At 39.2% G+C, this 26,606-nt stretch overlaps 2 pseudogenes; both read right to left on the bottom strand.

Annotated features, from left to right (window-relative positions):
- Positions 1 to 20,074: 20,074 nt before the first annotated feature.
- On the bottom strand, positions 20,075 to 20,508 carry LOC119505468 (annotated as a pseudogene).
- A 4,287-nt stretch (positions 20,509 to 24,795) lies between these two features.
- LOC119505136 lies at positions 24,796 to 25,762 on the bottom strand (annotated as a pseudogene).
- Between the last annotated feature and the right edge of the window lie 844 nt (positions 25,763 to 26,606).

Here is a 26,606-nt window from a genome sequence, read left to right as displayed (position 1 = left end):
TGATCAATATGTCTATCTTTGTGCCAGTACCATGCTGTTTTGACAACTGTGTCTTTATAATAAGCTTCAAAAATGGAGTGTTAGTCCTCCCACTTCATTTTTCTTTTTTAGAGTGTCTTTAGCAATTTGAGGCATCTTCCCTTTCCAAATAAATTTGATTACTAGCTTTTCCAAGTCTGCAAAGTAGGTTCTTGGAATTTTGATTAGGATTGCATTGAATCTGTAGATGAGTTTGGGTATAATTGAAATCTTAATGATATTTAGCCTTCCTATCCATGAACATGGAATAATTTTCCATCTTTTAAGATCCCTTTCTATTTCTGTTAGTAGAGTTATGTAGTTTTCTTTGTATAGGTCTTTTACATCTTTGGTTAAGTTTATTCCTAGGTACTTGATTTTTTTTAGTTGCTATTGAAAATGTCTTTTCCTTGAGTGTCTCTTCAGTTTGTTCATTTCTAGCATATAAAAACATCACTGACTTATGTGCATTAATCTTGTATCCTGCTACTTTGCTAAATTCATTTATTAGCTTTAGTAGCTGTATCATCGATTTTTCAGGGTTTTCCTGATATAAGAGCATACCATCTGCATACAATGACAGTTTTATTTCTTCCTTTCCAATTTGTGTGCCTTATATTTCTTCATCTTGCCAGATTGCACTGGCTAGCACTTCTAGCACAATGTTGAATAACAGTGTTGATAGTGGGCATCCTTGTCTTGTTCCTGATCTTAGAGGGAAGGCTTTCAGTCTCTTACCATTGACTACTATGCTGGTTGTGGGTTTTTCATATATGCTTTTTATCATATTGAGGAAGATTCCTTCAATTCCTACCTTTTGAAGTGTTTTTATCAAAAAGGAATGTTGGTTTTTGTTGGATGCTTTGTCAGCATCTATTGAGATGGTCATTTGATTTTTCTCTTGATTTGTTAATGTGTTGTAATACATTGATTTTCTTATGTTGAACCATCCTTGCATGCCTGGAATGAACCCCACTTGGTCATGATGTATGATTTTTTTAATGTGTCTTTGGATTTGATTTGCAAGTGTTTTTTTTTTTTTTTTTTTTGAGAATTTTTGCATCTATATTCATTAGGGAGATTGGCCTGTAGTTTTCCTTTTTTGTTGCATCTTAGCCTGGTTTTGGTATTAGATTGATGATAGCTTCATAAAATGAGTTAGGTAGTGTTTCATTTTCTTCAATGTTTTGAAAGATTTTAAGATTGGTGTCATTTCTTTTTGGAAAGTTTGGTAGAATTCCCCTGTGAAGCCATCTGGCCCTGAGCATTTATTTGTGGGAAGCTTTTTGATGACTGATTGGATCTCTTTGCTTGTGATTGGTTGGTTGAGGTCTTCTATTTCTTCTCTGGTCAGTCTAGGTTGTTCATATGTTTCCAGGAAATTGTCCATTTCCTCTACATTATCCAGTTTGTTGGCATACAGTTGTTCATAGTATCCTCTTATTTTTTTTTAAATTTCTTCAGGATCTGCAGTAATGCCACCTTTCTCATTCATTATTTTGTTTATATGGGTCTTCTTTCATTTTGATTTTGTCTGTCTAGCTAAGGGCTTGTCAATCTTGTTGAGCTTCCCCAAGAACCAACTTTTGGTGTTATTTATCCTCTGTTGTTTTTTGTTCTCTGTGTCATTTATTTCTGCTTTAATCCTTGTTATTTCTTTTCTTCTACTTGGTTTAGGATTGGTTTGCTGTTCATTTTCTAGCTTCTTCAGTTGATCCATTAGTTCTTTGATTTTGGCTCTTTCTTCCTTTTCAATGTATGAATTTAGTGCTATAAATTTCCCCCTTAGTAACACTTTTGCTGCATCCCATAGGTTTTGGTATGTTGTATTCTCATTTTCATTCATCTCTATATATTTAGCAACTTCTCTTGCTATTTCTTCTTTAACCCACTGATTGTTTTGATTGTTTAATGTCCAGGTATTTGTGAATTTTCTAAGTCTCTGATTGTTTTTGACTTCTAATTGTATTCCCTTGTGGTCAGAGAATGTGCTTTGAATAATTTCAATGTTTTAAATTTATTGAGGCTTGTTTTATGTTCCAGCATATAATATAATCTGGAGAAAATTCCATAAGCACTAGAGAAGAAAGTGTATCCTGTTGATTTGGGACGTAATGTTCTATACATGTCTGTTAAATCCAATTGATTTATCAGATTGCTTAGGTTTTCAATTTCCTTATTGGTCTTCTGTCTGGTTGATCTATCTGTAGGAAAGAGTGATGTGTTGAAGTCTTCCAAAATTATTGTGGAGACATCAATTGCATCCTTTAGTTTTGCCAGTGTTTGTCTCATGTATTTTGTGGCACCTTGATTGAGTGCATAATCATTTATGATTATTTCTTCTTGTTGAATTGCCCCTTTTATTAGTATGTAGTGGCCTTCTTTGCCTCTCATAACATCCTTGCATTTAAAGTCTATTTTATCTGAGATTAATATTGCTACTCCTGCTTTCTTTTGGCTGTAGCTTGCATGAAATATTTTTTTCCATCCTTTCACTTTCAATTTCTTTGTGTCCCTGTGTCTAAGATGAGTCTCTTTTATGCAATATATTGATGGTTCTTTTTTTGATGCATTCTGCAATTCTGTGAATCTATGTCTTTTAAATTGGGAGTTTAATCCATTTACATTCAATGTTATAACCATGAAGGCATTTCTTGAATCAACCATCTTATCCTTTGGTTTATGTTTGTCATATACATATTTTCTCTCTCTCTATTAATATCCTTTAACATACCCGTACTGAATCTCTTTAGGACTGAACCTTCCTCCATGTCTCTCTCTCCTTTCTTTGTTTCTCTGTTGGTAGGGCTCCCTTTAGTATCTTCAGTAGGGCAGGTCTCTTGTTAGGAAGTTCTCTCAGTATTTCTGAAAAAATTAAGCTCTCCCTCAAATATGAAGGAGAGCTTTGCTGGATAAAGAATTCTTGGTTGACAGTTTTTCTCACTCAGAATTTTAAATATGTCATGCCACTGCCTTCTCACCTCCATGGTGGCTGCTGAGTAGTTACTGCTTAGTCTTATGCTGTTTCCTTTGTATGTGGTGAATTGCTTTTCTCTTGCTGCTTTTGGAACTTGCTCCTTCTCTTCCTTATTTTACAGTCTGATTAGAATATGTCTCAGAGTGGGTTTATATGGATTTATTCTACTTGGAGTTTGCTGGGCATTTATGATTTGTGTATTTATGGTGTTTAGAAGATTTAGGAAGTTTTCCCCAACAATTTCTTTGAATAGTCTTCCTAGACCTTTACCCTTCTCCTCCCCTTCTGGAACACCAAAGAGTCTTATATTTGGATGCTTTGTATTATCTATCATTTCCTGAGGTCCATTTCAGTTTTTTCAAGTTTTTCCCCATTCTTTCTTTTCTTTCATTTTTTGTTCTGTCATCTTCCAGGTCACTGATTCATTCAACTTCCTCTAGGCTTGTACTATGAGTATCCAGAGTCTTTTTAATTTGGTCAGCAGTTTCTTTTATTTCCATAAGATATCTCTTTTTTTATTTACTCTTGCAATTTCTTCTTTATGTTCTTCTAGGGTCTTCTTCATGTCCTTTATATCCTGTGCCATGCTCTCATTGTTTGTCTTTAGTTCTTTTATTAATTCCTCCAAGTACTGTGTCTCCTCTGATCTTTTGATTTGGGTATTTGGGTTTGGCTTATCCATATCATATGGTTTTATAATAGGCTTTAAAATTTTCTGTTGCTTTTGGCCTCCTGCCATTTGCTTTACTTGATAGGGTTCTTTTAGGATATGTAGGATTATTCAAAGACAAATCTCTAATTTGTCAGATCTACAGCTTGGTGGTATACACTTTAACTAACCAGCAGATGACATCCACAAATCACCTATTCCCCTCTAGTCATTTCTCCCCAACTTTGTCTTTGTGGTGTGTGAGGGTCTGATTCTTGTGGGGTTCAATTTGTGCACCAAGTTTGGGTGCATTGTTGGTGCTGTCCACCCTGAATTTGGTGCGTGTGTCTGCATGGTTAGAGAGAGAGGGCAGCTTTAACAATCAAACCTCCCAGTTCCTAGAGATTTAAGGCTGTTGCAAGTGTCTAAACCTTCATTTCAGTCTCACCACAGATTGTCTGTGCCACTGACCCACAAGTCTTTGGTATTGGTGTAAGGTCCCTGGGATTTCTGAGTGGGTCCCTCTTCCAAGCCATGCCCTTCTAGGGCCTCTGCTGAGGGAAGGTTGTGCTACATCACAAGTGCATGCCATCCCTCAAGGGAAATGCTGGGCCACTGGGCTGTGTAGGGACATTCCCAGCATGCTGAAAGGATGACTGAATAGGGCATGTTAATTTCCCCCTTTTCACACAGCTCTGCCTTCCCAGCTCTGGGACAATTAGCTGCAGGTGCACGAAAGGCTATTGTCCATGTCTGATATTGTGGTGTGTACATGTTTTGCTGGAAACACTTCCTGTCATACTGGTTTTTTTTGGCATGGCTCTGAGCTGTGGCTCCAGTGCCGGGTGGAAGCATTCCCAGCCCACCAGGAAGATGGCTGCAAGGGGTATGGTTTTTTCCCCTTTAGGCTAACCTGTGCCTTCCTCACTCTCAGACAGTTAGCAGTGGATGCACAAAAGGCTATCTTCCATGCCAGATATTGAAGTGTTCACACAGCCCATTCCTGCCATGCTTCACAGTGCATTCTTGCTGCCATATCTGCATCTGCTTTTGGGTTTTTTTAAAAAAGAACTAGTCCACCTCCAAATGCCAATCCTCAGTTTCCCCATACCACAATGTGGCTGCTGAACATTCAGCAGCTTACTCACTCATTTCAGAATTCAGACTCCCAGTTTCACCAAGTGCACAGTCCCTGTGGATTTAGCAGACCTTGACCAGCTGGTGCATTGTTGGAACTGGTGTTCTGGGTCACTTTCTGGCTTTTGTCTAGTATTTTTCACAGAGGTGTTTTTTTTTTGCCCTGTCTCTCCTAGCCACCATCTTAGGTTCTCCATCCTGAACTGATGTTATGCTTTCAACCATGTAAATGTATAATTAGTTTGAAATGTAAAACATAAGCAAGTCTGCTGCTCTTTCCAACACTCTGCAATGCCTGAGTCCCATGACCCTGTTCCTGCCAAGAGCATAGAGAGGAAATTTACATGCCTTCCCCTTTCCTGGACAGCCCTTCCCATAGAGGCACCTGCTCCTTTCTAGGATATTTCCAGAAGGGCTTGTTTTAATGAGGCCCTTGGGCTCCTGGGCCCTTCCCCACCTGTGGGGACTGGGGCCCCATGAATACTGGGGCTCCCTATTCTGACCTGGCTTTCCAGGTTACTGCTGCCTGTTCCAAAAGTGCACAGGGAACCACAGCAGAGCCCCAGGTCTGGGCATCCTTTAAGGCAGGTGGCCTCTCCCAGGACCCTGGCCCAACCTTGATTCAGTATCTTGATGTTTCATTTCCTGAAATCTGGGCATCTGTGCTGATCTCTTCACCTGGGGAAGCAGTCCCTCAAAGGACTGTACTGCTGGGCCTATACTGAGGTTTATGGTCACCATGGAAACCACTCTTAAGGGCAAACCTGGGTGGGCTTCTGGAGGGGTGGGGTCTGGGCCAGGTCACCAGCAAGCAGCACCTCCCACCCTGCTGGAAATTCCCAGCTCCCCTTTTCTTGGCTTCTGGGACTCAGTTTCAACCCTGGGTCCATGTCATTGAAACCCATGAAGCCAGGATGAAGAGCTTCCCTCAGCACCCTGGGTGGGGTTCCTCCCCTCTTTCTGGTTAGTGACCTGTGAACCATGATGATTTCTCAATAAAGGGTGGACAAGTCCTGATTCTCAAGTAGAGCAGGCAGATGGGAACATGGGGGTGCCAGGTGGCAGGACTGCTTGGTAAAGGTCATTCAGAGGTGGGCCATGGGTCTGTGCATCCTAGAAGGTTTTTAAAGGTTGGGGGATGGAGAGGGGGACCAGGGCCATGTGTGGCACCAGAAGCTTCCACTGAGGATTGGCCAGGCCAGCAAATGGACATGGAAGAAGCTTGGGTTGCCAGGGCCTGAAGTGGATGAGTCAGGGCTTGGCAAGGAGGCTCTGGGTTTCTGTTCCTTCCATGCCTTTGTCCCCTCCAGAACCTTTGGAGGCAGCACCATCTCCTGGCTCTCATGTGCAGACTCAGGTCCCTGGCATCCCAGCTCCCTCCCCACCACCCTCTCCATCCATCTGTGATTTGGTCATTCATTGCACCCAGTCCTGGGGCTCCTTGGTCCCCCTCACTCACCTGCTGCCCCTGCCTTGGTGTCCACTGCACCACTGAGTCCCACCAGCCTGGGTGGGGATGGGAGCCTCTAGACCTGAAGCTACTGCAGGTACCAGGGGAACAGGTCTTCAGTACCTCAGTGGGAACTGTCAGAAATTGGAGGCAGCTGGGGTATGGGATGTGGCCTCTTGCCCCTGCTTCCTCTCCTCACCTGTGAAATGCACCCCAAACCACCCTCTTTCCATGAGCCTTCCTGAGGGGAGGACTTTTCATTTTCCATAACCAAAAAGAGAGAGAAAGAAACCACAGTGGAAGTATACATTTTGTGTGGGGGTGGTGATAGTTACTGTCTCAAATTTGACAGAAAACTTACATAAAAGACACAAATGTCTGTTTACCAAATACTATGACTCCTTGGAGCCTGTCATAATTCCAGAGATGCATTCTTATTTCATTGGGACTGTATCAGTTTCTCTGTCATTCTTTTCTTTATTCATTCATCCAACAATTATTTCACATTTATATAGTATTCTTAGTCATGAAAATGCAGCAGGAATAAAACAGAGAAAACCCTGCCATACTGGAGCTCACATCCCAGTTTGCGAGGTGGACACTAAAAAAGCTGAAATTAAGAAAGGTGAAGCAGGGAAGGGGGTGGGAAGTGGCATTGGGTGTGTGTGAAATTGTAGCTAAGGCAGCCTGGGAGGCTTTCCTGAACAGCAGAGTTTAGCCCAGGTTTGACCATGCCTTGCTGAGGCCCAAGCCCTTGCTGTCCCCCTGCCTGGGTAATCAGGCTTTTACTAGCCTGTGCCTGGCAGATCCCAGAAAAAATAAGGGATCCCAAACCTGGATTAGGGGCTGTGACAGAACCTGAGTCATCAGGCTCTGTGGATCACAGTGTGAACTAACTCTGTCTTTCACTCTCAGCAGGGGGAAGCCCTTAGAAGGTTTTAGGGAGTAACCTAACATGACCATTCTTTGGTTTAACAGGGTTACTCTGGCCACTGGCTTGGGAATTAACTGAAAGGAAACCAGGTGAGACAGAGAGTCCTGTGTTCATCATGAGCTCTAGTTTAGGTTTCCACAGCATGATCATCTCTAATTTAAGCCCAGCCATGTCTAGCTTAAGCATGCATGATCATCTCAAGACTGAGACCCACCTGCACAGTCAGCTCTAGTTTAAGTCCTGCCTCCATGGTCAGTTCTGATTTAAACCCAATCTGCACTCTCAGCTCTAGTTCATGTCCTACTTGCACCCCATAGCTGTAGCTTAGAGCCCATACTGGCCCAAGTGACTGATGCAGGTGCAGGCACATATTGTAAGTCAGCCCAAATAAAAATGAAGCCAGGACTTCACTGGAGGTAGAAAAACCCACTCTCCTGCTATAAGGTGTGATATGCAGATGTGAGTAATGTTAGCCCTTTTGCCACCCTGAGGAAAGACAGCCCATAAAAGAAGATAATATACTTGTGTTGTTAAAGACAGAGGGAGTCACAGAAAAATGCAGCCCAAGCTTTGATCAAGCTGAACTTCCTTCTCTTTTCATTACAGGAACAATAAATACCCTATTGTCTATGTCAGACTGGGTTGATTTTCCTCTTACTTGCTGTCTACTTTACATATCATCAGCACAAATTTAAGCTCCTTCTTACTCTTCTGCATAAATGTGCAGGAGATCAGGTTTTGAACATCATCAGTAGGCTTTTCTGATTAAACTCTTACTTCTTAATTGAACCTTTTATCTCACTATGTGTCCCCCAACTCTCTTTCCTGGACACCTGTTTAGCGATTGGCATAGACCTGCAGGTTACAGAAGAAGCTCTTGTGGGGCCAGGAATCTGATTCTACCTCCACCTTTCCACAACTTTCTTTTATGCCTTGCAGGTTCCTTGATGTCTCCTCACCCTTGAGAAGGAAACAATTGTCCCTTATCCTCCACTACACAAAGCTAGAGTTATATCCTTGCTGGGAACACACCCTGAGAAGTCCAGACAACTGTACAAATGCTACATGTAACATTATTTCTTGGGCTATTGGTTTGGGTATGTGCTTCATCTCTCCCATGACCCTGTGAGTATATCAAGAGGAGTTCCTGGGTCTCCAAATTGTTGGGTGCCCTGTAGAACTTGAGAGTTATCTAGTGACTGAATGATCTCCAGGATGGAAGTTAAATTAACTTCAGAAAGACTGAGAATCATATGTTATCCATTTAATAAAGGGGATTTTTTCTGAGATGGCTTTCATAGTTCACAGAGTTTATTGTTTGGCTCCATGTACTTGTATAATAGCTCAGATTTCCCTCTGTGCTCACTCCTGATAGGGCTTAGGTTTGGATGTGCACACAGTCTTCAACAATATCAAGAATCAGTATGACTCTATATAATCCTGGCTTTCTGAAGCTACATTTGGGTGAAGGAGGCCTGTTATTAGCATTTCACTGGAGGCAGTTCTTATGTCCCTCACACAAATGAGGCTTCTGCCTTCCTTTTTTTTTTTTTGTATCTGGATTTTTTTTACTATGGTAACATATATACAATTCAAACTTTCTCCTTTTCACCACATTTTAGTAAAAAATTCTGTGGTAATAATTACATTCTCAATGTTATACTGCCATCACACTATCCATTTCTGTATATATAATCTGTGAAATTAAGATCTTACAATATTAGATCCAAGTGCTGTTGTAATATATTACTACCATACTTGTGGCTTAAAGCACAAATTTATTCTTTTACATCTGGAGGTCAGAAGTGCAAAATTAATCTTAAGGGACAAAAGTTAATGTGTCAGTAGAACTGGTTCATTCTGGATGTTCTGAGTGAAGAATCCATTTATTTGCTTTTCCAGCTTATGGTTGTCATATTCCTTTGTAACCCTGTCCTCAATTGTCAAAGCACATGACACCAATCTCTGCTTCTGTTCTCATATTGCCTCCCCCTACTTAACTCTGATACCCCTACCTTCCTTTTATAAGGACAGTTATGATTACACTGGACCCACCTGGATAACCCAAGGTAATCTCCCCACCTCAAGATCTTTAACCATGTCATACTTGCAGCATCCCTCTTCCCATGCAAGGTAATATAGTCACAAGTTCTCAGAATTAGGACATGGACATTTGTGGGGCTGGAGAGACAACCTCCCACTGAGACATGGGGTGCTGCTAGGAGTTAGTGCAAGTAACCAGGAAGGGATCCATGGAGATAAGCAGGGCTACACAGGAGATAAGGGTTCAGCATAAACAAACCTTTTAAGTTTGGAAATTTTCAAATATACACAAAATTAGAGGAAATAGTATGATGAACCCCTATGTATTCATTATACATCAATAAATTATTAATATGTGTTCAATATCCTTGTGTCTATACCTCTTCTCTTTCCACTCCCCTTCTGGTTTATTTTAAAGAAAGTTTGATACATACTATGATTTTATCCATAAATAAAGTACTTAAGAGACAGAGATACTTTAAAAAAACAACCCCAAGGTAATTATACATAAAAATAACAGCTGCCCCTCAGTCTTGATAAAATTGTATAGGAAAAAACCCAGGAACCCCTCAAAGCCAAACTAAATGATGCCCTCTTGAGCTTCCTCTTCTTTTGAAACTTGAAATCCCCTCCAAGGCAGATGACCCAGATAGCCAATCAAGCCCCTATTTCATTACCTTTGACACAGTAAAAAGCAAAGTCCACCTTAAACACACCTGTATAAGTTAGCCAAACCCTCATCCAATCAATATGAGTCAAGCTAACTTTCTTTCTATGTCTATAAAAACATTTTGCCATCCCTAGAACCCTAGCACTAGTTGTGTCTGGCTTCCTTTGTGGCAAAAAATTTTGGTGTCCTGAATAAAATGCTGTAGTATGCATACTTGACTCTGATTGATTTTTCTTTCACAGTCTGATCATATATCATTAGTGTTCATGTTTCCACAATCTCAGGATTGTCTTTGTGGTTGGACCATTTTATCAAGGTTCAAAGATGATCCACATACACAGAAGAACAGGGTTGCCCCTGCATACATTATTTGATTTTCAGCCATGAACATGAATGTTGGAGGAGCTGGTGGGAGACTGAGAGGTGAAGGGGGTGGGGACTGGGGGAATGTGCACAGTGAGATCAGGGTGCCTGGCAGAGACCTCACACAGCAGTAAATGATGTGGGGGTGTGGGTACTGCCCTCACTTAAAAATTGTGATCTTGCTTGGGGTATCTGAACCTCCCAAGTTGGCTCAAAGCAGCTGGAAGGACAGAGAGGCTACGCACCTGCAGGCTGCATGCCCCCTAATTTCCCTGAGGCAGATGATTCCTCCATGGAAAGGAGGGCTCTAGGTGCACCTTGGTCTTCTCTTGGCTGGTTTTCATGCCTTAGAACCTCAGTCTTTCCTGTCCAATGTGGCCTGCATTCTTGGCAGTGTCTTGGATGGTTTTCATCTGGAAGAAGCTGAGGTCCCAGGACATGACCTGTGATTGCCAAAGCCACATCTGCTTCCTTTGAACTTCTCCTTAACACATCCCAGCTGCTTATTTAGCAACACCTGACATCCTCTTCTCTTCCTCTTCTGTGACTGGCCCCTCCTAAGAAGTGGCCAGTGTGGCATGAGGAATGACTTTCTGAGCCCTGTTTCTGAGAAAAATGTTGCTTCTGCACACAACTGGGGAATAGTTCACAAATCTTGATGCCCAAACAAATTTCCATTTTACAAAGATTCAAGCCAAATTTGATGGGAAATAATTTTAGTGCTGGGAGACATATGTGCTGCTTTCACCAAGGTATCATTAGAAAAAGAGTGGAGTCATCTGACTGAGGCTGAGCAGAAGAGCCTTGGGAGGTTCCTGGACAGGCTCCTCATCCATTAAAAATTTGGGTGGTTCTATCTCATTAGCCAGCAGTGAGACACAAGGCGGGGAGGGGGTCCAGAAACCTGGAGGCCTATCTTGAATGCCCAGGCCCTGGTCTAGTGTAGAACTCTGTGAAGTCAGTTAATGACCCATAAAATTCACCAAGTACTCAGCTGGAGGAGTCAATTTCAAACAAGCAATTAAGTCTGAGGGCTGGGACATCTGCAGCTGAGGCAAGAGGCAAGGAGACAATGTCAACTCTGCATCTTGAGCTGGGCTTCCTCATTTTAAAATTAGACTCAGGGGAGGGGGCTGAGGCATTTTGAGCCTTTCACTGCCTCAGAAGACACCTGAAATTTTGCTATTTGTGATGTTTTCCTGCAAAGAGCAGGCTGCCCCCACTCAGTCCTGGCAGGGTCTGCAGTTTCACCAGAGCACACTTCAAAGTCTGCTTATTCTTGTCACATAACAAAAACCTGTAAATACCCCAGACACAGCCAGGATATCAGTATTTCCTCTGCCTAGAGGGCCACACCTACAACTTGGACATATTTAAGTGTCTGGAAGGACTGGCTGGACCTTCTCTCCCTTTGACCTTTTATTTTTTAGTGCAATTTTATTGATATATATTCATACACCATATAATGCATACAAAGTACACAATCAAAGGCTCACAGTATCATCATATAATTGTGCATTCATCACCACAATCAATTTTAGAACATTTTCATTACTCCAGAAAATTAATCATAATAAAAATTAAAAAAAAAAACACCAAAAACATCCCATACTGCTTATCACCCCCATTTATTTTTATTTGTTGTCTTTATTTTATTCCTCATCTGCCCATATGCTGGATAAAGGGAGTGTCTGTCACAAGGTTTCCACAATCACATGGTCACATGATAACAGTTACACAGTTATACAATCATTATCAAGGATCAAGTCTACTAGATTACAGTCAGCAGTTTCAGGTATTTCCTTCTAGCTCTTCTAATACACAAGAAATTAAAAAGGAATATCTAAATAATGCATAAGGAAAATCTCCAGGGTGACCTCTCAACTCTATTTGAAATCTCTTAGCCACTGAATCTCTACTTTGTTTCATTTCTTTACCCCCTTTTGGTCAAAAGGGCATTCTCAATACCATGATAATAGGGCCATGCTTATCCCTGGGAGTCATGTTTCACATTGCCAGAGAGAATTATACCCCTGGGAAATATGTCCCACATAGTGGGGAGGGTACTGAGTTTCTTTTCAGAGTTGTCTACCTTTAATCTTAACCTCACCTTTATGGTGCATTAATTTTCAGCCCTTTCAGCATTCTCCCACCCTCTAGACTTTAAAGGGAGTAGATGTTATGTCTGTAAATTTTATTCAAGTGAAGAAAATTTCCAAAGAATTAAGTATTTAATTTGATGAATTTTCAGGAACTAAACACACCCCTCCTCAAGAAGCAGATACCACCAGAATACCAGAGCCCCCAATGCTCCATCTACCCACCACCCTAGACCCTGACTACAATCTCCACCACCTAACTCCAGAGGGTAGTTTGGCTTTGTGATGGTTAGGTTCATGTGTCAACTTGGCTGGGTGTCCCAGCTGTCTGGTCAAGCAAACACTGGCCTAACAATTGCTGTGAGGACGTTTGAGGCTGGTTGATAAACCAACAGGCTTGTTTATTGGATCATCAGTCAATTGACTGCAGCTGTGACCGATTACTCATCAAAGGGCGTGCCTTCCACAATGAGGGAATGCAGTTGGCTGGATTTGATCCAATTAATCAGTAGAAGACTTATAAGCAAGACAGACAGAGGACCTTCACTTCTTTGGCTGCCCAGTGAAGCATTTCCTGAGGAGTTCATCGAAGTTGCTGGTTCCTTTCCTGAGGAGTTCATCAAAGTTGCCGGTTCGTTTCCTGAGGAGTTCATTGGACATCTTCCTTGGAGTTGGCAGTTTGTTGATGGCTCTACAGAATTTGGACTCATGCATACCCACAGTTGTGTGAGTCACTTTTACAATTTGATAATCAGAGACACCTCTCATTGATTCTGTTTCCCTAGAGAACCCTAACTAATACAGGCTTGTTTCATTTATCTTCATATAAATGGAACCAAACAGCATGTTCCATTTTATGTTCTCCTTTGGTTCACTCAAAATTATGCTTGGAAAAGAGTAAATGCCTCCAAAGATAATGGGTGATAATATATGATGAAGATTAAATTATCACAGCTACTAAATGACAGAGCAGTGCTTGAACATAGATTATCTGGTTCCTGAAATCTAAATCACTGTTATATTGTCTCTTTTAGACACAGAAGTTCTGAGGGTTTCCAAGATTAAAAATAGCACAAATGTGCACAGCACGTCATAGTTTGTGAAATGTTCTCCATGCACATGATATCATTTTGGCCCAAGGATGTAGATGCTATTGTTGTTACACCCATTTTATATATCAGGCAAACTGTGGTTCACTGGAGTTTAGTGACCATAGTTATGGAGTTATGGACAGTAATAAAATGACAAGGGGAGACAATGAACATACAATGAACATTGTCAAATCCTTCCTCATGCCAGACATTTCCAAATATACCGAATTTAATCCTCACAGCTGCCCTGCATGTCTCCAAGCATTGCATCAAGAAGAGTGAGGGAGAAGTGCTGTCTCCATCACTGGGGCCTCCGACATAGCACACTGGTGGATAATGCCTTGGGTAACAGCTGGAGCTGAGTAGTCAGTGCTGCTTCCAGCTAGCAGGGTGGCTGCAGTGCTGTCCAAGGTGCTGATACACGTATGGCCCATTCCCCTCTGCTCTCCTCACCAGGGGTCTGTATCTTAGTTCTTTCCTTTCAACATTAAAAATGGAATTTCAAACAAATGTCAAAAACACATAAAGGGAAATTCTGGACTTCTGCTTTGAGCGAATCACTCAGATTAAGTCTGCATCTGAGAAAACTAGAACAACTGAATAACAACAAAAACCCATTTGTTTGAAGGCACTGAGAACTGGCAAGACAGTGAGTGCTGCAAGGCCAAGATCCGAGAGAGACAGAAGCCAAGAAAGGTAATCATGATATTTGGGGCCCTTTGGAGTCAAAGGTTTCTACTGTTTCTGGTGGAGGCAGCTGAAAAGGTGAACATACTCCCTTGGGCATCAGCAAATTCAGGAACTAAATTCTTCAGGGAAGAACTCTCCCTTTGCTGAAATCTTCTTTCAGATGTGGAGCAGTTCAGGGGCCACGCCTGTAGTAAATCTCTGCCATGCCCAGCAGCAGGTCAGAGGAGGACTCGGGGTGATCCTTTACGGTTCCTTGTGGATCACACTCAATGACAGAGCCAGAGTATGTTGGCTCTGAGAACAGGGAATTCCTTAATGGCAATGGAAATGACTGGAAAGAGAAAGAAAAATATTCAGTGTCCACCTTCGTGCCGGCCCTCTGGGAGTCTCCGTCCCTGTCCACAACCATGCCTGCAACAATCTCAACCCAGAAAACATCAGCCTGTCCACATGTCATGTGGTCTCTGCATCACGGGACCACCTTGGTTATCACTCTGCCTTTAGTCCCAGAAGGAGAGATCCGGCAAGCACTAATAGAGCAAGAAATCCCACGATTAAGGGAGCCACGAACCAATCATCATGCTGGGTATAAACAGTGGAGAGGACAGACACGTCACAGTTGTCCCAGTTTCCCTGACTTCTAGAGTGTTCATTGACTGAACACGGGCATGCCTCACAGTGAGCTCTCCTAAGTGAGATTCGGGGTGCTAGGCTGCATGTCTACGATCCACTGTAATATCAGCGCCATTGGAAAAGAATGGCAGGCCCAAGCGAGGGCAGGGGCACCTCACTAAGCCTCGGCCTACCCCACAACCCACTGGAAGTTGCCCTCGGGCATACCAGTGCAGCGCGCTAACGGGAGAGTCAAAAATCTCACCAACCATCCGGGGGCATGTCATCCTCAGGGCTGCAGAATCATCCTCATATGCCTACTCCTGACTGCACAGGCCACAACACCTCCACCGTGACCTGCACACTTGGGGAGCCCTTACATGTTCAGACCGCAGGGCAGCCATTGGGCTAGAGGTCTGTTGCTTAGGAACCAGATTCCTTTGGGACACAGATGAGCGACAGCGTCGTTTGCACATGCGCATTCTGAGCCCCTGCTAGAATTCTAAACCGCTTTGGAGCCTGTGCTGATGCTGTCTCCTCCACCGGTTCGAGCCCCAGTGGGAATTTTTCACTGACTTTTGTTAACTTGGGATTTCCTGCTGCCTATGGGCACACAGGGTTACAGCGACTCCTCTGTGGAGTCATGGGAGAAATTCAGTAACACATTCCCTGCTCTTTAGCTGAGTCTGCCCACTAGGCAAAGCAGAAAAGCCTCTATTGGAAAGTGGTTATGAGGGTTGGAAGTAGTTTTTCTGTAACTAGATGACAAGAGAGGGAAACAGGAAACACAGATCTGGACAGCAGTGAAAAGTACCCCAAGGGAAATCCATGGACTGTAGGAAGAGTACTGTTTATAATATTAGAAATCTTTAAAAAAAAAAAAAAAAAAACGCCTTGAAGGTAACCCATTGATGCAAACTTGAGCAATGGGGAAGGAAAGTGGTAACTTCAGATTACTTGCCTTTCTGAAACTGTGCTTCGCTTTGTTAGAAAGTGGTGATCGTTGATGTTTGGGTGTTTTTGCAGTTTATAGACAAAATTTATAAGGAATTCGATACAGTGTAAGAAAGAAAAATTCAACTTCTCATTGAAAAAGTAATCACGATGGGGGCACAATAATTATCGGCACACCTCTCCTAAAACTCATGAACTCAGTTTCATCAGGAAGAGACTCTGAAAAAAAAACACAGTTTGGGCAATGTATTTTCTAAAGGATGGTTCAGCAGCTTTCCAATTTACCGAGCTGAAGGAATTAATTGATACATATTCAGATGAAAGAGAAAAGTATACCTGATAAAGAAATGCAATGTTTGATACGAGACTGGACAGTATCTTTGTTTTTTTCCCTTCTATATTTCTAACACGATTGTTCCTGTTAACATTTTGTTTGGTCTATAGGTCATGAGTGGGTAATTGTTGAGGTGTGGACCAGGTCCCTAGGCGACATATTTGTACTATGACCAGGTAAATTTAAAGATTGTGGCAATGTTCCTGTGAATCCATAAGAGAACGCCTCTGTTGTGAAGGGAAATGCAACAAGAATAATTAAAGAAATTGACTTTTTTTACTGATAAATTTCCAATTCTTAGAGACAACCTTTCTGTACATGGAACATGAAGCACTGTTAATACTGTGAAGAAATGAATTAAATAAACACAGTTCCGACGTGTTGGTTTCCTTCCTTATGGGGGCACCTTATGGAGAGATTGAAACAGCACAAATGTCCATCAATGGATGAGTGGATAAACAAACTGTGGTACATACACATGATGGAATATTACAAAGCTATAAGAAAGGACAAAGACATGGAAGATACAATAATGTGGATGAACTGTGAGGACATTATGTTGAGTGAAGTGAGCCAGAATAAAAGGACAAATACTTTATGGTTTCACTAATATGAACTAACACTAATGAGCAAATTTTGAGAGATAATAGCTGGTAACACAGGCTACCAGAAGATAGAAAGAGGGTAGGGACTGTGCATTTGATGTTGAAGGACTACAGAATGTTCAGTAGGATTGAATGTATAGATCCAGAAATAGATAGCATAGTAATCTGTGATTGTAGCGAAATATTGTAACAACACTGAACAAAGATGTCCATGAGTAAAGCTGAATGAGGTGGGCTGGGGGTATGAATGACACCTGAGGTAAAGATAGAAGATAAAGACAGGGTCTGTTTAACTTAGTAAAAACTGGAGTGGTGAATGATTTTGAATAAATGTACAAATATAAAACTGTTCTTGCTTGTGGGAGAACAAATGAATGTCAATCATGCAGAGTGTTGGAAAGGGGATTGTGTTGGGGAAAAATATAATCACAGAAAACTAGAATCTATTGTCAGCAGTAACATTGTAATATGCTTCCATTAAGTGTAACAAAGACAGTATACCAAAGCTAATTGTGTATGAGAGGGGATATAAGTTAGGGATATGGGATTCTTGGTAGTGGTGTTGTCTGACCCTACTATTATATGGTTTTACATGATGTTTTATTTTTCTTATTATGCTTTCTTATTCATTAAAAAAACTTTTTTTCATAGTAATCAGTATGTCCAAGTGCTTCTTTCCTTCTTGCAGTGGCTCAATAATCTATTGTATGCATACACCACAGTTCACCATTCTGTTCTTCAGTCAAGGTACCTTTAGGCCACCTCCATTCATTGAAAATCATGAATATTGCCACCATAAACACTAGTGTGCAAATGTCCATTTGTATCCTTGCTCTTAGATCTTCCAAGTATATACCCCATAATAAGGTTTCAGGACCTCTCTCATAGGAGGCAGTCTTTCATAGGAGCAATGAAAAATAGCTCAAACTCCAATTGCAGATTTAGTTAACAAATTCTGACCACTGAATGCAAAGTCTGGGCACAGATAAAAGTGGAGAAATCATGAAAGGAATCTGGTGGTCTCTCAGCCAGAGAGGAGGTGGGGCATATTGGGAAAAAGAGGAAAAAGCAGAGGTATTTGCAGTTGGCTGATGTCAGTATACTAGAAAAGAGCTATGCCCCAAAAACAGGGCCAAACAGAACTGGATAGCAACTCTGGCTCTTGATTGGCAAAATCAGGGTTTGGGGATGAGCTATGAAAATGATTTTTTTTTTTTTTTTTTACTTTTTAGAATATAGAAAACTGCAGGAAAATGCAGTGGAGAATTAAAAAAGCAGATTGAAGAGGAAGAAGAACAATTATTCAACAAGAGAGCATGGCAATGGAAATCACACACACACAAACACACAGATACACACACAAACAGATAGGGAAAAGAATGGAAAAATCTGAACAGGGTCTCAGGGAAATGAATGACAACACAGAACACACAAATATATGTGTTACGGGTGTCCCAAAAGGAGAAGAGAAGGGAAAAGAGGCAGAAAGAATAATGGAAGAAATAATCACCAAAAGTATTGCAACTCTTAGGAAAGACATACAATTACATATCCAAGAAGCACAGCATACACCATACCAGAAAATATCTGAATATACCTATTTAAAGACATAAAACAGATTGTCAAATTTCAAAGACAAAGAAAGAATTCTGATAGCAGCAAGAGAAAATTGATCCATCATATAAAGGGAAGCTTGATTATACTATATGTGGATTGATCAGCAGAAACCATGGAGGTGACAAGACATTGGTATGATATATTTAAGAAACTGAAAGAGAAAAACTGCCAACCACTAATTCTATATCCACCAAAACTGTCCTACAAAATAAGGGAGAGTTTAAAATGTTTTCAGACAAATAAACACAGAGAGAATTTGTGAACAAGAGACTGACTCTACAAGAAATTATAATTGGAGCACTAAAGGTAGATAGGAAAAGAAATGAGAGAGAGTTTTGGAGAAGAGAGTAGAAAAGAATATTCTCAGTAAGGGTAAAAAGAGAGGAAACAATGATATGACATATAAAATCCAAAAGACAAAACTGTAGATTACTGCCTTTAGAGTAGTAACATTAAATGTTAATGGAGTAAACTCAATAAAAAGACACAGATGGGTAGAATGGATTAACAAACAGGAGTCATCTATCTGCCACCTACAAGAGACACACTTTAAAACCAAAGACAAAAATACGTTGAAAGTGAAAGGCTGGAAAATTAAATTTCACCAACACAATATCCAGGAAAGAGCAGTGGTAGCTATACTAACATCATACAAACTATGCTTCAAATGTAAATCAATTAAAAGAGACAAAGACACTGGCTATTAATAAAAGGGGCATTTCATCAAGAAAACATAAGAATCATACATTTTTTGTACCAAGTCACAGTGCCCTGAAATACATGAGGCAAACACTGGCAACACTGAAGGGAGAAGTAGACACCTCTACAATAGTTGATGAATTTAGTATGCCACTCTCATCAATAGATAGAACATCTAGACAGATGATCAATATGGAAACAGAGATTTTGAATAATGTGATAAATATATTAGACTTAACAGATATTTACAGAACATTGTACACCAAAGCAGCAGGATATACATTTTTCCAAGTGCTCATGGATCAAACGATAGAACACATGTTGGTTCCCAAAGCAAGTCTCAATAAATATAAGAAAATTATGCAAAATACTTTTCAGATATAATGGAATGAATCTGGAAATCAGTAACAGGCAGAAGCCTGGAAAATTCACAAATATATGGAGGCTAAACAACACATTCAAAGAGTGGGTCAAGGAAGAATTTAGAAGAGAAATCAGTAACTATCTGAGAGCAAATAACATTAGAACACAACATATCAAAACTCATGGGATGCAGCAAAGACAGTGATCAGAGGGAAATTTATTGCCCTAAATATATATAATAAAAAAAGACAAAAGAACAAAAATTGAGGAATTATCAGCTCACCTAGAAGAACTAGATAAAGAAGAGCAAACTTACCCCAAAGCAAACAGAAGGAAATCGATAACAAATATTAGAGCAAAAATAAATGAAATTGAGAACATGAAAACAATAGAATCATCAAAGTCAGATGTTGGTTTTTGAGAAAATCAACAAAGTCAATGGACACTTAGCTAGGTTATCAAACATAAAAATATAGAGGATGCAAATAATGAAAGTCATAAATGGGAGTGGGGACATAACTACTGACCCTGAAGAGATAAAGGAGATAATAAGAGGACACAATGAGCAACTGCATGAAAACAAACTAGACAACTTAGATGAAATTTACAACATTGTATGTATCCACAACACAAAACAATTGTGATGAATTCTATTTTCTACATTAGCAGTTTTACACAAATAGATTAATTCCATAAAGAATCTGTTTCAGACCAAATGACAACTAGTCTTAAATGTGATGCTTAAATTTAGTGCTTTCCCAATTTATAGTCATTTAAGTAAGGTTTTAAGTTGAAATGTCAATATTTCCTCAGCACAAGTATTAAAGGAATCAGGAATGCAATGGCTTGGTGGTGTAGGAAGAGCACTTGGTGATGGCGGCTCACTAAATTTGGCTCCAGAATAATTCTGACCAGTTTAAGACTTCAAAATAAGCTGGAAATTGATAAGCTTGAGTTCCAATTTTGAATATTTGTAAAATGTACTTCCCCCCCCCTAATGTGCATGGACTATCATGTAGCTGTTGATGTGTAATAATAATAACCATTCTTTTTTCTTTTTCTTTTTTTTTTTTTTTTTTTTTTTTGAACAATCTTCATCTGGGTACTCTGGTCCTTGGTCTTCTGTCTACTAATTTGTTGTTGGTTCCTACTAACATTTCTAGATTGGGGAACTGAAATGTTATACCTCTCTCCATTACCCATCTTCAGGTTCCTTCTCACATTTCAGTCTGCTTTTCAGATTACAGGATTTCCACTACCCATCCTCATCTTGTGGCCAAGCCCAGGATAATAGGTGTTGCTTTCTGACAAATCCTTTCCTTTGAATACAGAAGTTTTCATGGGCTGATCTGCTGAGTTCATTCTAGGAGCTGAAGCAAACATCTGAGATTCCTCAGAACACAACTTTGAGGGAAATCCTAGCAACTTCAAGCTCAGAACTGTGACTGCAGGGGATGTGCCTGACATTGAAGCCTCCCTCCTCTTCCAGGGAGAGACAAGGCATTGAAAAAACAAAGCCAAGAGCACCAATGAACTACCTGCTGACCACCCCATCATCCACAGACATGACTACAATGATATAAATTTTAATATTTTAAACTAGTATCTCTAGGGTTTTGTCCCTAGCTTATCTAATCTTTAAGTTTGTACCCAGTTAGTGATATGATTGAGATTTCCTTGAGTGCCAAGAACTAAGTAAAACAAACAAACCAATGTCAGAAATTACTTTCCCAGTCTTTGCAAAATGGCTTTGACTGGTGCCATCCCCCAGAGATTAGCCCTCTTATCAAGTAGATTAACCCAAGGAAAATGTGAATTTCAGGGGCCACTTCATCTACTCTGAGACTGTGTCATGTCTGGGGCTTATGCTACCTTGAGGCCTTAGGAATTGCTTCTTCTACAGTAATTTCAATAGCCTCTCTAATACCTATGAGGTAGACTTTCTCTTCCTCTTGGATATTCTATTGTATGACTTAAAGCAGGTAATACATTGCTCCAGGCCACTTTCACTTGTTTTCCATCATTTGCCTGAATGGCAAGCTCTGGGCAGGAGAGTTAGAGGAGCTTCCTTTTTCAGTCTTTTAGGCTGCCACCCTATAGATTGCTCCTGACAAACAGGAACCCCAGTATATGATTAATTTGCTCCCTTTGGAACAGGTCCAGTGACCCACTTTGGAATGCAGGGTGGCTCTAAACAATGACATCCAGTTGAGGGAGAGGACTGCATGGACTCTCACCCAGATACTACAATGCTCTATTTTTGCTATTTGTTCAATAATTCTATGGAGCCACAGCACTCCAGTGCATCTGATTTCACCATCATTTTCAACTGGATGGTCCTACATATCTTTTGGAGCCTCTCAATTCCAGGAAATGCTGATGCAATTAGATCAGATTTTGTTTACAAATTGTTGTATTTAATAAGAGAAATTCAATAAGGAATGGCATTCAAGAGCAAAGATATTCCAGTAGAGACAAACAGTTCTGGCAATGTTATTTCCAAATGAAACTGAAAGTAAGAAAGGACATATAATCCATTATATGTAGTGAGTAATCATTATTATTCCTGAGAGCCAGATATTCCTTCTAATTTAGACTGCAGTGTTAAAAGACACTAAAATATATGATGCTTCCAAGTACTTGGTAATGCATTAAAATTGAACTCAATTAGAGTCTACAAAAAAGATTTAATAATTAGGTTCATTTCTCTCTTTAACAAACATGTCCACACACATAATCATTCAAACACAAATACACACATGAACACATGCAAAAGCATACATATGTGTTCACACAAGCCTGGCCTTTTTCTAAGTTAGAAAGGAACTACTTAAGGGGACTAATTTTTATGTAACTTATTTAACCATTTAAGTCATCTCAAAGAGTCAAACTGTACAAAGGCCTGGCATCAAATTTAAACCTCTAAATATGTTATCTCTATTTGTACATGTGCAAGTTTCTCATAATTAATCCTTAGGGAAATTGACTTCTCTCAACATTGTCTTTATTTAATTATACTCCCATGGCCATTTGCATTCTTTCCCATGGTTTCTAATAATGGTTTGCAAAATTATTTAGCCAATCTGCCTCCATGTATTGTCAACAGTCAACATTTATTTCTGGTATGGGGCAAAATAATTGTGAAAACAAAAGAGAGAGTGAAATAATCAGGTACATACTCAATTGAATTGTAAGTTTTAATCAAAGTTATGTTTGTTCCCCAAGGCTTTTAACAGATTATGTAATTCAATACATTAAACCAAAATATTCTGAGTTTCCTATTTGAGGCTGGAGCCATAAAAAATAATGAGGAGTTCTGGAGAATAGATACAGTTTTACTCTAGAGAAATTTTACTTTGGAAGTTGGTAACATTAAACATAAGATGAAAATGGAAGAGTGGAGGCCAGGAAGCCCTCTCTGAAACAGTGAATTTTATTTAGATTTACCATTAATTTACATTTAACCATAGTTCTTCATTTACAAGCAATTTACCTGAAGCTATTTAAAAATGATATTTTTGAATACATTCCTAATTTTATACAATATTGGAAAAAAACATTATTTTAATTGCATATAGATCATTTCCAGTTTCACTGGATTGCTACTACCATCTCACACAATATTGTTACTTTGGGGCTGTTTGTCAGGAGACAAGGATTCATTAGAACCACAGAAATTACTTTGCAGTAACTAAGACTTAAGGAAGTTTAGTCCTCAGGTTCATGTTAAATAAAAAGTCCTAAATGTTTACACATTTATGATTGCATTAAAATTTGATTCATGCCTTCTTATGTCACATGCAGTGTTGTTTCTCCTACAAACCATTCTCAGGATGCTTAGATGGCTAGAGCAGTGATAAAAGAAAGCAGAATGTGGTACCATTTATAAAATTGTGTTTGTAATGCAGAAACACTTTGGATCACAGTGACAGTGTAGCCTTACAAAAAGCCATGAGACACAGGCACTGAAATATTAACACAACCTCTGGTGTAGAAAGCCAATCCTGCATGTTTGAACAAAGTTATAACACAGGCCTAGTACTTGCAGGTATATTACGAATCAGGCCTCTTTTGCATCACTCCACACTAAGAGGTTTTGTTACATTCTTGTTTTCCTAATATTAAACAAAGTCAGAATATAATAAAATTATAAGACAGAGGAACATGTGTTCCTTGGATATTTGGCATTACATCTTTTTCAAGTAATATCACAGGTCTCCAAAATAGAAATTTACTGTAGTCGTCCATCCAAGCACAAGTAGGCTGGGTTGTCTGAAGACATTAACTTTCTTGGAAATCATGTTTCCAAAATATGAGAGTAGATCCTTTAAACTATTCTGAGTATACCACATGACCTTGGAAAGAGGAATTTCTGCTTCCAAGGGCAAACTGAAACCAATAGATGTAGCAAAAACAGTTTTGAAAAATTGTCTATTTAGTGAAATTGCCACATACTTCTTTTCTATCTATAAACTGTAAAATATATCACAAAAATTTTAATTCTCAATTAAATAGAATCTTGAAAATGATAGCCTATAGTGTTAGTTAATCCTTTGCTATGTTCCAATTGTATTACAAGTGTTTCAGATTCTCAATAACATGTATTAACTTTTTTGATTTTTTCAAATGGAAAAGTTGAAGTACAGTAAGTTGAAGTTACTTACTCAAAAAATATACCTACTATGTGGTTTAACCTGGAATAAAATATGTAGCTTGCCTTAAAAATCATCAATATTAAACTCATTTCTATATGAGTTCCTTAATAAATCATAATTACAAATATATTTTAACTAATAGTCAAATAAGTATAGAGTTTATTACATGTTATGATGGTTAATATTCACTCACATAACTAAACTACTATAATGATATAGTTGAAGTTTAAATAACTCTGAGGAATATCCTTATATTAAAGAAACTCTTATCCCCTTACAAAAATTAATCACCACAAAGCAAAAAATTAAATGAAAAAAGTGAGAACTGGATTCTACATTTTTACAACATGCTCAACAGCAAAATAAAAGATATTTTCTTTTGGTAAAATGCATATATTTCAGATTTTACATTGCCTTTCCACCTTTTCACCCCTGAAGAGAGCTAAACCTGACATCTTTAAGTTGACATCACCTACAAATCAGTTCTGACTGGTGGATAAGCGAAGGGCACAAACAAAATTTGAGAGCTTTAAAAAGGATTAAGAAGTAGGTATGAATGCATTGTAAAAGTAATGACTGCAAGATATGACAAAGATATTAGCATGGCTGAGTTATAAAAATGAGATTGAGCTGACATGGCAATATTTTATCAGTTAGTAAACTGATATCCATAATTGTTCATTTATTGAGAATAAAAACCTAAATGGGAAACACTTGGGGAATTTTTTTTAAATTGATGGCCATCTTCATCTTAAAGTACACAGAATCATAAATTCTAGTCTTAGATCTTAGGCTCATGTTATTTGGATATAAACCTAATGAAGAAGCATTGTCTTTAACCTTTAAAGATTCTATTATGAGATTTGTTGGCTTTTTGGTATCTCTTCATGACTCTTCACATGGCCCCCTTCACTTCCTTGTTCCTCAGGCTGTAAATGAAAGGATTCAGCACAGTGATGATGGCAGCATAGAACAAGGAGATAAATTTGTCACCCTATGCTGACTACAGACACTTGGGTCTCATGAACCTGATCAATCTGGTTTCAAAACATATGGTCACAGCAATCAGGGGAAGGGGAGTACAGGTGGAAAAAGCTTTTCTCCTGCCCTTCATTGATTCTATTCTGATTATGGACACTAGGATGTGAATATATGAGAGGATAATGAAGACAAAAGGGAGTAACACCACTACAGCACCTCCTACCATCTTTATGGTCTCCTGCAGGGTGGTAACACTGCAGAACATGTGAAGAATGATGGAAAGCTAACAGAAAATATAGTCAATAAAATAAAGACTACAAAATGGAATGATTATGAAGTAAAGAGGCATTATTGAGGCAAAAAAGCTGATGGTCCAGGTCCCCAGAGCCAGAGTCAGAGCCAGACACACAGAAGTGTTCATGATGAGCAGGTATCTTGGTGGGTAACAAATGGCCATCCAGCAATCCACAGCCATCACTGCAAGCATAAAGCACACAGTTGCCTCAAGGAATGATGGATGTAGGTTTTGGCAAGGCAGAAGTTAGATAACTTTTCTGGATGACAAGTAGTTAAGGAGCATCATGGGGACCACAAGTGTGCTAAAAAACTGTGTTGAGAAAGGCTAGATGACAGAAGAAGTAATACACAGGTATCTGGAGACAGAAATCAAAAACCAGAAAGGAGATGAGGGCTGTGTTTACAAAGAGATTTACCAGGTTGCCAAGTGGGAAGATGAAGAAGAGGGGGATCTCAGCCTGAGGGAGATTGGAAAATCCCACCAGGATGAGGTCAATGATAGTGCTGGAATTCTCATGTTCCATTCTGGCCATTGAAATATGCTATTTTAAATTAGGAGAAGGATAAACAAAAATAATTTTGCATGAAAACTAGGAGTTTAATGAATTCCATTTTACATGAACTACAACCCTGATATCAAATGATTATTGCATTGCATTGGTAAACTTTCATTGGACAAATATTTCACTTTATACATTGGAGAAGTACTACATACTCCTACAAATTAAGGTATATATTATACACTTACCTGTTTTTGAAAAATTATACTATAACTTTTGGATTCAAAGCTGATAATTATACTAACTTCTATGAACTATTTCTAAATATTACAGAATACTCCTCCATATTTAATCACATTATTTTTTTAGGCTCAGATAAACCACATGCTCAACATTACAGGAAGAGAAAATGGTGGTTGAAAGTAATTTACTTCCCATTGTAATACACTGAAAATCAAAAATTATATTATATTTAAAGTTTAATCAAGTGAAATGATTATTTTCCATACCTTGTCTCTAAGGGAAAAAACTATTCATACCATAAAAATGGAATAATACACAACATTTAAGCACTTTGACTATTTTTCATCACCTCAATATTAATTAGCAGAATATAAGTAACCCAACAATCAAAGTTTAAAGCTTCTAGTAATTCTTTTACAGAATGTGATCCAGTTATTTCAAAACCAGGCATTTTATCAATTTTAAGTGTTGATAAAATTGCCTTTATGGCCTTATGTTTCATACATGGAGAATACATATGGTGATCCATTTAATGTTTGATATAAAAAATTCTTGAGTTAAATTTACCAGCCTGAATTTAACTGGGAGAAGTCTGGTTATATAAATTGCAGAATAACTTACACAC

This window comes from Choloepus didactylus, chromosome 10 (assembly GCF_015220235.1).
Source record: "Choloepus didactylus isolate mChoDid1 chromosome 10, mChoDid1.pri, whole genome shotgun sequence".
In the NCBI taxonomy this organism is placed as follows: Eukaryota; Metazoa; Chordata; class Mammalia; order Pilosa; family Megalonychidae; genus Choloepus; species Choloepus didactylus.
The sequence above is the reverse complement of the archived record's forward strand: the minus strand, read 5'-3'. Positions and strand labels throughout refer to the sequence as shown.